The 8,187-nt window shown below is 45.8% G+C and overlaps 1 long non-coding RNA gene across 9 annotated transcripts in view; it reads right to left on the bottom strand.

Annotated features, from left to right (window-relative positions):
* Positions 1 to 2,373: 2,373 nt before the first annotated feature.
* LOC114027204 overlaps positions 2,374 to 8,187 on the bottom strand; it is a 32,893-nt gene continuing 27,079 nt past the window's right edge. For all 9 annotated transcript variants that reach the window (XR_003567226.1, XR_003567231.1, XR_003567228.1 and 6 more), the window contains 3 exons: positions 6,681 to 6,767; positions 6,178 to 6,307; positions 2,374 to 3,132 (listed from right to left, as the gene is read on the bottom strand). This is a non-coding gene — a long non-coding RNA (uncharacterized LOC114027204). The remainder of the gene's footprint in view (positions 3,133 to 6,177; positions 6,308 to 6,680; positions 6,768 to 8,187) is intronic.

Raw genomic sequence — 8,187 nt, 5'->3', positions numbered from 1 at the left:
CGCATGGAGGACACAGCAGAGTCAGGGATTTCTCTTGTTTGGAACTGCAACTCTGAGCAGGTGCTATTATTCATCCCATTTTACAGAGGAAACAGAGGGCCAGAGAGGTTAAGGAACTTACCCAGGGTCACACAGCTGACAAGTAGCAACAGTGCTCTTGACTGCAGCTGCACAAACATCTTGGGGGGAGGTCTCAGAGAACGCTCCTCATAGATGGGAGCCAGATTACGGAGGGCTCCAAGTTCCAAGCTGAGGAGCTGTGACCATCAGGAGCCATGCCAGATCTGTTCACTCGGGATGGTTGGGATCATATTGGATGGTCAGGATCTGGGGTGGCATTAAGAGAGAAAGGGTGCCCAAGTCTAGGGGCTTGCGGTTTCAAATGATTTCAGCAGGGGAATATGGGTATTCCAGGACTTGCCCCTCACCCACTTTGGTGTCCACGTGTCACCTCTCTCTCACCAGTGGCTCTAGGAAGTTGGAGCCTCTGCAGTGCCCACACTCTGGTAAACCGTCTTGGCAAACGGGCTAAGCCAGTTTGAGGGTAACAGGCCTCAAAACCATTGGTGAGTGAGGGGGACATCTACCCCAAACATGTTAAGACTTCCTCTGGGGGGGATGAGCGGATCGTCCGTGAAGGCAGCCAAAGCAGGCGCTGTGGAGCTCGTGGACACTGAGGGCAGCCGCTGCATCCCGGGCCATCGCCAGTCGTCCCGAGTTTTGACCCGCCACCATATACAGTAACACATTCACGCCGGCACCCCACACTTGGCCTTCCTAGAGAGTCCTCGCAGTGACCCAGGAGGAGAGAGTGAAGCTGCCGGCTTTGCGCAGCTCGGCCTCGCTTCAACCCAATCCATGCAGGAGGCCCGACATCACCTGGGGCGCCTTTGGTCCCCTTCAAAAAACGCAGAACAATATAGCCTGTTCACATAGGGTTGCTTGCATGGCGCCTCTCCCATTTGAAGGAGCTCGTGACAGCAGGGACCACGGGTCTGCCTTTCTCTGCATCCCTAGCACTTACTTCATCTTAACTCTGAGTGCTTTTGGTGAACAAAAAGCATTGTTTAAGATCATTCTCTAAACCCATTCTGCAGACCTCCTCGGTTTTATGGTGAGGTCATCATCCCTTTCACAATCAATTATTTCTGGTTTTTTCCTTGTAGTAAGATTTATACAGGTAGAGAAAAAAAAATAGCCCTCTAGAACCTAAATGTCTTCCAAAGGTTCTGAGGGAGTTAAATAAGAAAAACAAGAATTGAGAGCAGATTGGTTCTTTTCGGAGAGGAGAAAAAAGAAGGGAGGGGAAAAGGAACAAAGTGTAGAAAGGAGGAAGGAGCTTGTTACCTCTCATGACTGGTAAGCAAGTGGTCACAACATGAGACTCGCTCATATAAAATGGACAAAATGGCCTCCCCGGCCACCCGTGCCAAGACACACTGCACCTTCTCCTCCCTCTCTCTCAGCCGGGGACTCTGTCTCATATTTGACAGAAAAAATGCCCATTTCCCACGAGCCTCTCTCTCCATCTTTACTATTGTCTGCCTTGCTCCTTCCCAAGGCTAACCCCTCCCCCTGCACGAGGGATCACGTTATATCTTATCTCCTCCAGCAGATTGCCGCCTCGGCCATCCCCGCTCCCTCACTTATCTTCACCCTTATCTTCAGAGGGTGCCTTCCCTACTGCCCACAAACATGCCCAAGTCTGCCCACCCTAAAAACCCCCTCACTCATCTCTGTGATCACATCCTGTATCTCTTTGTCCTCAGAAAGTCTGTCCACACTCAGGGCATCCACTCTCTCTCCTCACCCTCTCTTCTAAAACCCTTGCAATCTGCCTTCTGACTTTTCCCTTCCACCAAAACTGTTCTTTCCAAAGTTACCAGTGGTCTCTTAGTTGTCGAATCCAGCGGCCTTTTGTCCATCCTCATTCTCCTTGACCTCTCTGCAGCCTCTGACGCTGTGGGTCACTGTCTCCTCCCCGACCCTCTCTTCTCTCTAGGTCTACGGGACACCCCTCTCTGTCCTCATTCTCCTCTTCCCTCTCTGACCACTCCTGCTGTCTCCTTTTCTGGAACCACAAGTATCTCTAAGGGCTCTGTCCTGGGCCTGGAGGAGCTGTTGGCATTTGCCTTTGCCAGGTGAAGCAGGAACAATTTTAATAATGAACATTCACAAAAATAACATTATTGACAGTATGTCGTAAAGTGACAAAACCAAAAGGTAGTTTAATATCTCTGAGGTCTGTGGGTTTGTTTCCTTTTGATTTGTTTCTTCTTTCACAACTGTGACTAATATGGAAGTGTTTTTACATGACAACACATGTATAAATTATATCAAACTGAAGAGGGGAAGGGAGGGAGGGAGAAAAATCTGGAACTCAAAATCTTGTAAAAATGAATGCTAAAAATTTTCTTAATGTGTAACTGGGGAAAAACTAAAATAAAGGACATCATTATCAAAGATATCTCTGAGCTTACGGGGAAGACATCATTTTTGGTCTTATTTCTGGGCAGGAAGGAAGGTCCCAAGACAAGCGCTCTGCCCTTCTGCTTTCCTTTTACCTGGGGAGCTAAGGTTGAAGGTCAGGGCCTGGGGCATCTGGTGAGGTCTTTGTCCAGCAAGCTTCATGGCTCACTCTTTCTCTTCCACGGCCTAAGAACAAAAACCGTGGACACACAATGGCATTGTCTTCAAACATTTGGACAGTTTCTCATACACAAAGCTGTAAAGGAGGCTGCTATTTCTCAACATTATGTGACTAGCAGGTGGGACAAGTAAAAAACTTTAGGGTATACAGTCGGTTTGTGCTGTTGCATAAGGAAATAAGCATCTGTGTGGCAAAATATTTATCCGTTAATTATCTAATCATTCTCATCCAAGGATTCAGTGGTCTGCTGCCAACAACTCTTTGGTCCTATGTTTAATTCCACAATGCAAATGAACAGATCAAGGGTTACTTGGATTTTATAGGCTGTCGTCCAAGATCTCTCAGACATGACGAGAGCAGGCATAATCGACCATGCACCCTCTTTCCATTTCTTCGAATTCTTCGTCTTGGCCAACTGTAGAATGGACATGCAGTCATCATTAACGTGGCCATACGTCTAGCAAGCTGCACAGGTATGCCATCTACAAGAGAGAGAAATCTCAAGAGAGCTGGAAATAAGCCAAGATCCAAAATTCTCCACGAGAGAAGTGACCTTTTGCCAATACTTTCAGATTAGTCAGAGATGAGCGGATGAGTCCTCCTTGTTCACAAGGGCCCCACGTGGTTTCTTCCTATCAAGAACTTAAGCTTGGCTGACTAGAGTTCATGGTTTGCTCATCCTATGTCTGAGAAAACTGACACTGAACAGAAATCGAGAGTCTCTCCCTAAAGGTCAGTGTAGGATTTCTGTTCGTTTACTGCTGCAGGTTCTGGCAATGTCAATAAAACTTTTAGTTTCACTGCATGATAGTTTTATTTCTGAAGAGTTATATTCATGTGGAGTCAGCAGATTGCAGATGAAATGCAGATGTATTACAATAGCAATAAGAAGAAGAAGAAGTAGCACACATTTACAGAGTGTTTTAGGGTTTGCAAAGCGCTTTACAAATATTATCTCATGTGATACAACAATCCTGGGAGGCATCCCCATTTTTACAAGTGAGGAAACTGAGCAAGGAAGAGGTTAGTGACTTGTTTAAGATCACACAGCTAGTAAATGTCTGAGGTCATATTTGAATACAAGACTTTTCTGACTCCAAGTTCAGCATGTGCCACTGGGCTTCCTGTAGGTGTGTATTTTTATTAATATATATATTATATATCTATATATAGAATTTTGTATATATTATACACACACACACGTATTTATCTATATATAGAGTTCCATACGTTTTTCATATTACATGTCAGTCCATAAATTTCAAGCTCAATTTCAATAAATTTTCACTTTAAATTTCAAGATTCAAGGCAATAAATAAAATCTGGTGGTCATGTAATTGAGTTTTGTGTTAAATATCTCTTTAAAATCAGGTCTCTTATGTTATGGCTCTGCAGAGAAGCTAGCTTTCATCTTTAGTGAAGAAACATTAGGTCAACAGATAACTTGGGGAGCCGTGGAGAACAGATAAACTTTTCACAATTGTCCATAATTATTTACAACTCAAAAAAAAATCTCATAGCACTGACTAGGAAAAGTAGTGACAGAGTCATCGGAGGCTGAAACACACACATAATTATAGTTGATTTTAAGATGCTGAAGGTGCTGAAGACCCTAGGAATGGGAAAAACAGAATCTAAGGCAAGATCAGGCCTGAAGGTTAAGGGACACGAGAAGACAGAAGGGGGAGGTTGGGGTGATGGGGAGGCAAGGAGCCTCTTCTCAGCCCCAGGAAGCAGTAGCCCAGGCTGTTTCCCTCTCCTGGCACCCACTTCCTCATTAGATTGAGAACTCCTTAAGAGCAGGGACAATCTCTGGCCTTTCTTTGCATCCCCAGCTGTTTGCACAGTACCTGGCACACAGTGGGTGCTTAATACATGCTTGCTGACTTGACTTGCTCCCCAGTCTAGCTTAATTGGAGACATGATCACAAGCATTCATCCATTTCAGGGGGGACTTTCCAAATCTGCCTCATCAGACAAGAGCCCAGGGTCAGTTTCTTATGACAGAATTGTTATCAGAGGCTTTAAACACAGGAAAAATCCACAATGCTTTGCTCTTTGCAAACACAGTAGTGTGCACTTCTTTCTCCTTCAAGGCTGTTTGCCTTTCAATTGACAATTACAGTTTAAACATTTTCTTTTAAACTACATACGCAGTTAATATTCTTTCAGGTATAGAAAAACCTGAAGGAATAAAGCATCAATCTTTCCAAATACTAACACACTATGGCCAGTTTCTAGTTCCATGAATATATCATCCTGGCTGCGTTTTACCTCATTCAAATCTTTCACCACCCCATCCCCCCAATTTAACACTCCTTAGGAACTTTGTGCAATTTAACATACGAGACAGTGAGACATTATTCTCACATTCTACAAAACTGATTAAGCATTTATTGTGTGCTCACACTGTGCTACAGACAGCTGGGGGCGCTGGAGTGGATAGAATGACAGGCCTGGAGTCACAAAGCCTCATCTTTGTGAGTTCAAATCTGGTCTCAGACATGTATGAGCTGTGTGACCCTGGGCATGTCACTTAACCCTGTCTGCCTCAGTTTCCTCCTCTGTAAAATGAGCCGGAGAAGGAAATGGCATACCATTTCAGTATCTTTGCCAAGAAAACCCCAAATGCGGTCACCGAGAGTCACACACCACTGAAACAACTGAACACGAATGGAAAAACCAGACGTCCCTGCCCTAGAGGAGCTCCCATTCACCACAAGTCCGACAGAAGGCAAGGTCCCAGGGTCCTGAGGGTGGCGGGGCCAAGCAGGTGCTCCGGCCTCTTCTCTGTCACCCATAGAACGGCAACAGGCTCTGCTGTTGAGGCACCGGACCGCCGTGCCCAGGACTTCTCCTTTCTGAGGCCTTGGGAGCTGCGGCCGGAGCCCCCACGGGAGCAGTCCGTCCCCAGGGTTTGCTTGCCAGGAGGATGGCTGAGGGCCCGGGGCTGGAAGCCTGGCTGGTCCCAAGGCCTTTGGGCTCAGGGGCCTGGGCTATCTGGTCTGAGGGGAGCTGGTGGTGGTCTGGCACATGCTGCCTGCTCTCTCCCTCAGGGGCTTGCCTGCCCTGTGGGTGGCAGGTGGTGGGGATGGTTGTAAGGGCAGGGCTAGAAGCAGGACCAGTGGAACAGGGTCATTGTTACACAGATTACAGTTGCTCAATTGTCTCTGGCTATTTTTCTCTTCACAAAGAACAGAGATTAATTACATATGCAATAAATCATGAAAGGATAGGGAAGATTTCCCTCTTTAATTCTGTATTTCCCCTCTCACCTAGAGTGGACAGTTCCAAGCAGGGTAAGTAAAGCAAGTTTAAATGGTCTTTACTGAAAACGAGCGCTCCCAACGGGCCTGGTGTGTGCATGTGTTCACATGTGTTTGTATCCAAGTGAGAGTCTGTGTGTGTCTGAAGGTAGAGGGAAGGGTTTAACTGTATATCCTAAAATGACTGATATTAAAAACAAAAGACAACAATTTTTTAAAAAGTAAAAATAAAAGCATATGATTCAAAGGGCAGACTGATACCTGAGAATTTCAGAGAATATCTCCCCTCTCAGAAAAGAAAACTCCTTCCAGTTGACCACCCAAGGTCTGAGGGGTTCCATGTTCTCATTTGCAGGTACGTGGGGGGGGGGTCTCTCTTGTGAAGAAGATACTTTAAAAAAAAAAATTACAAAAATAAAAGAAGGTATTTGCTTGGGATCTCACTCCATCCAGAGGCTTGGCTTTGCTTTGGTTTTGAAATGAGGCCTATTACGTTGGGGTAGGGTGGGGGAGGCAGAGCTTGGAAGGAGCTTATCTCAACATACAAGGAAGAGGGGCCCAGAACCGAAGATGACAGGGAAGACAAAGAAGGGTAGCTCCAGAAGGGTTTGGTAATTACTCCTGACAAGGCTGTATTAAAGACGGATTCAAATTTTGATCAAAGAGCCAAACCTAGACACCAACACCCCCCCCCCCCCACCCCCCCAGGAAGTGTAATCTTCATGAATGAAGAGAGCTCACTGAGGGCGTCTGGGTCATTTCACCTCTGTCCATGAAGGCGGCAGTCTGACTTCTTTCCCAAGGACAGGTCGCCAGCCGCCCACTGAGATCATTCTCCGTACAGCAATACACTGCTCATAAAGCAGAGACACAATGGGAGAAAAGGAATTGCAACAACCAGGACCTGTGAGGTACCCCTTGGCCCCATGTTCTCTCTAATCTTGAGCTCACATTTCTCTGGTTCCCCCACCTGCCCTATTGATATAGAGGGCACTCTCATCCTCATAGGCCCTCAGGCTCCCAACCTAGGAATCATTCTGGACTCCTCACTCTCTGTAACCACCCCCGTCCAATCCAATCCTTCACCAAGGTCTGTTGTTTGGAACATCTCTCGAATGTGCCCCCTTCTCTCCTTTGACCCTGCCACCAACCCTGGTGCAGGCCCTCTTTACCTTATGTCTAGACTAATGGCCTGCTGAAGACTCTGCCTGCCTCAAGTCCCTCCCTACTCCAGTCCATCTTCCATTCAGCCACCAAAGTGCTAACATGACCAGGTCACTCCCTTACTCAGTAGAGAGGTGCCAATTTTCTCCAATAAGATTTCAAGGTCACTCTGAGACTGAGAGGTCTAAGTTTATAGGCTTCTCTGTTCTGGTCAGTATCTCTAGGCCTAGGCTTTTACTTCTCTAGGTCTCTAGATTTCCAGCTCTAACTCTGTCTCTAGTTTGTACACACCTCTTAAGTCTCTAATGCTCATTAGATCTCCAGGTTTCCCAGCCTCAGGTTATAATCATCTAGGGTTCTCCAAGTTTCTCTGTCTCTAACACTCTCAGCCTTGGTCCATAGAACTCTGGGTGCCTTAAGTCTTCTCTAGAGTACTAGGCCTCAGAGTCATTTCAAGTCTGGGTCTAGCAGGAGAGAAATTTAAGGCTGCTGAGTGTCTAAGTTTCAATGGACAGATCTGACTTTTTCTAGATCTCTAGTTCTAAGTGACTAGTTAGTACTAGTGAGTACTACAGGTTTCCAGGGATCAAGGCTGGAGACTCGAAGTCTTTTGGTTTAAAGCTCAAAATCTCTCAGTTTAAAGCTCTACATCTCTGGGTCTAGGCTCTATTTCTTTAAGCCTCTGGTATTTTAAGTATCTCGATCTAGAAGGTTCAGTACACGGGCAGTTTCCAGGTTACCAGATCTCAGGCTCTAGATGTCTATCTTTCTAGGTTTGTACATTTCTAAGGACACCACCTTTCTAAGTCACTAGGATGACTAGCCTAGGTTTTTAGGACTTTATGTCCCTTCAAATAGCTTTCTAATTCACTAGGCCTCTCCTTCAAGGTATTTAGTCTAGGGCCATGGGTCCTTTTTAGCTTAGGCATTCTGGGTAAAATGATCAGTCAACAGTAAAGTATGGCTCATGTTCTTACTGTCTCCTTCTAGAGACAAAAATTCAATCTTGCACAAGCTTCATATATAATATTTATATATTCTTGAAGTAGGGCTTTCCTTTGGGTACAGCATGAATAAGCTGCACACATGTGTTAGGCATGGCACTTC

The sequence above is a fragment of the Vombatus ursinus genome, unplaced genomic scaffold (genome assembly GCF_900497805.2).
Source record: "Vombatus ursinus unplaced genomic scaffold, bare-nosed wombat genome assembly UNPS02014853.1, whole genome shotgun sequence".
In the NCBI taxonomy this organism is placed as follows: domain Eukaryota; kingdom Metazoa; phylum Chordata; class Mammalia; order Diprotodontia; family Vombatidae; genus Vombatus; species Vombatus ursinus.
This window is presented reverse-complemented; position numbering and strand designations above follow the sequence as displayed.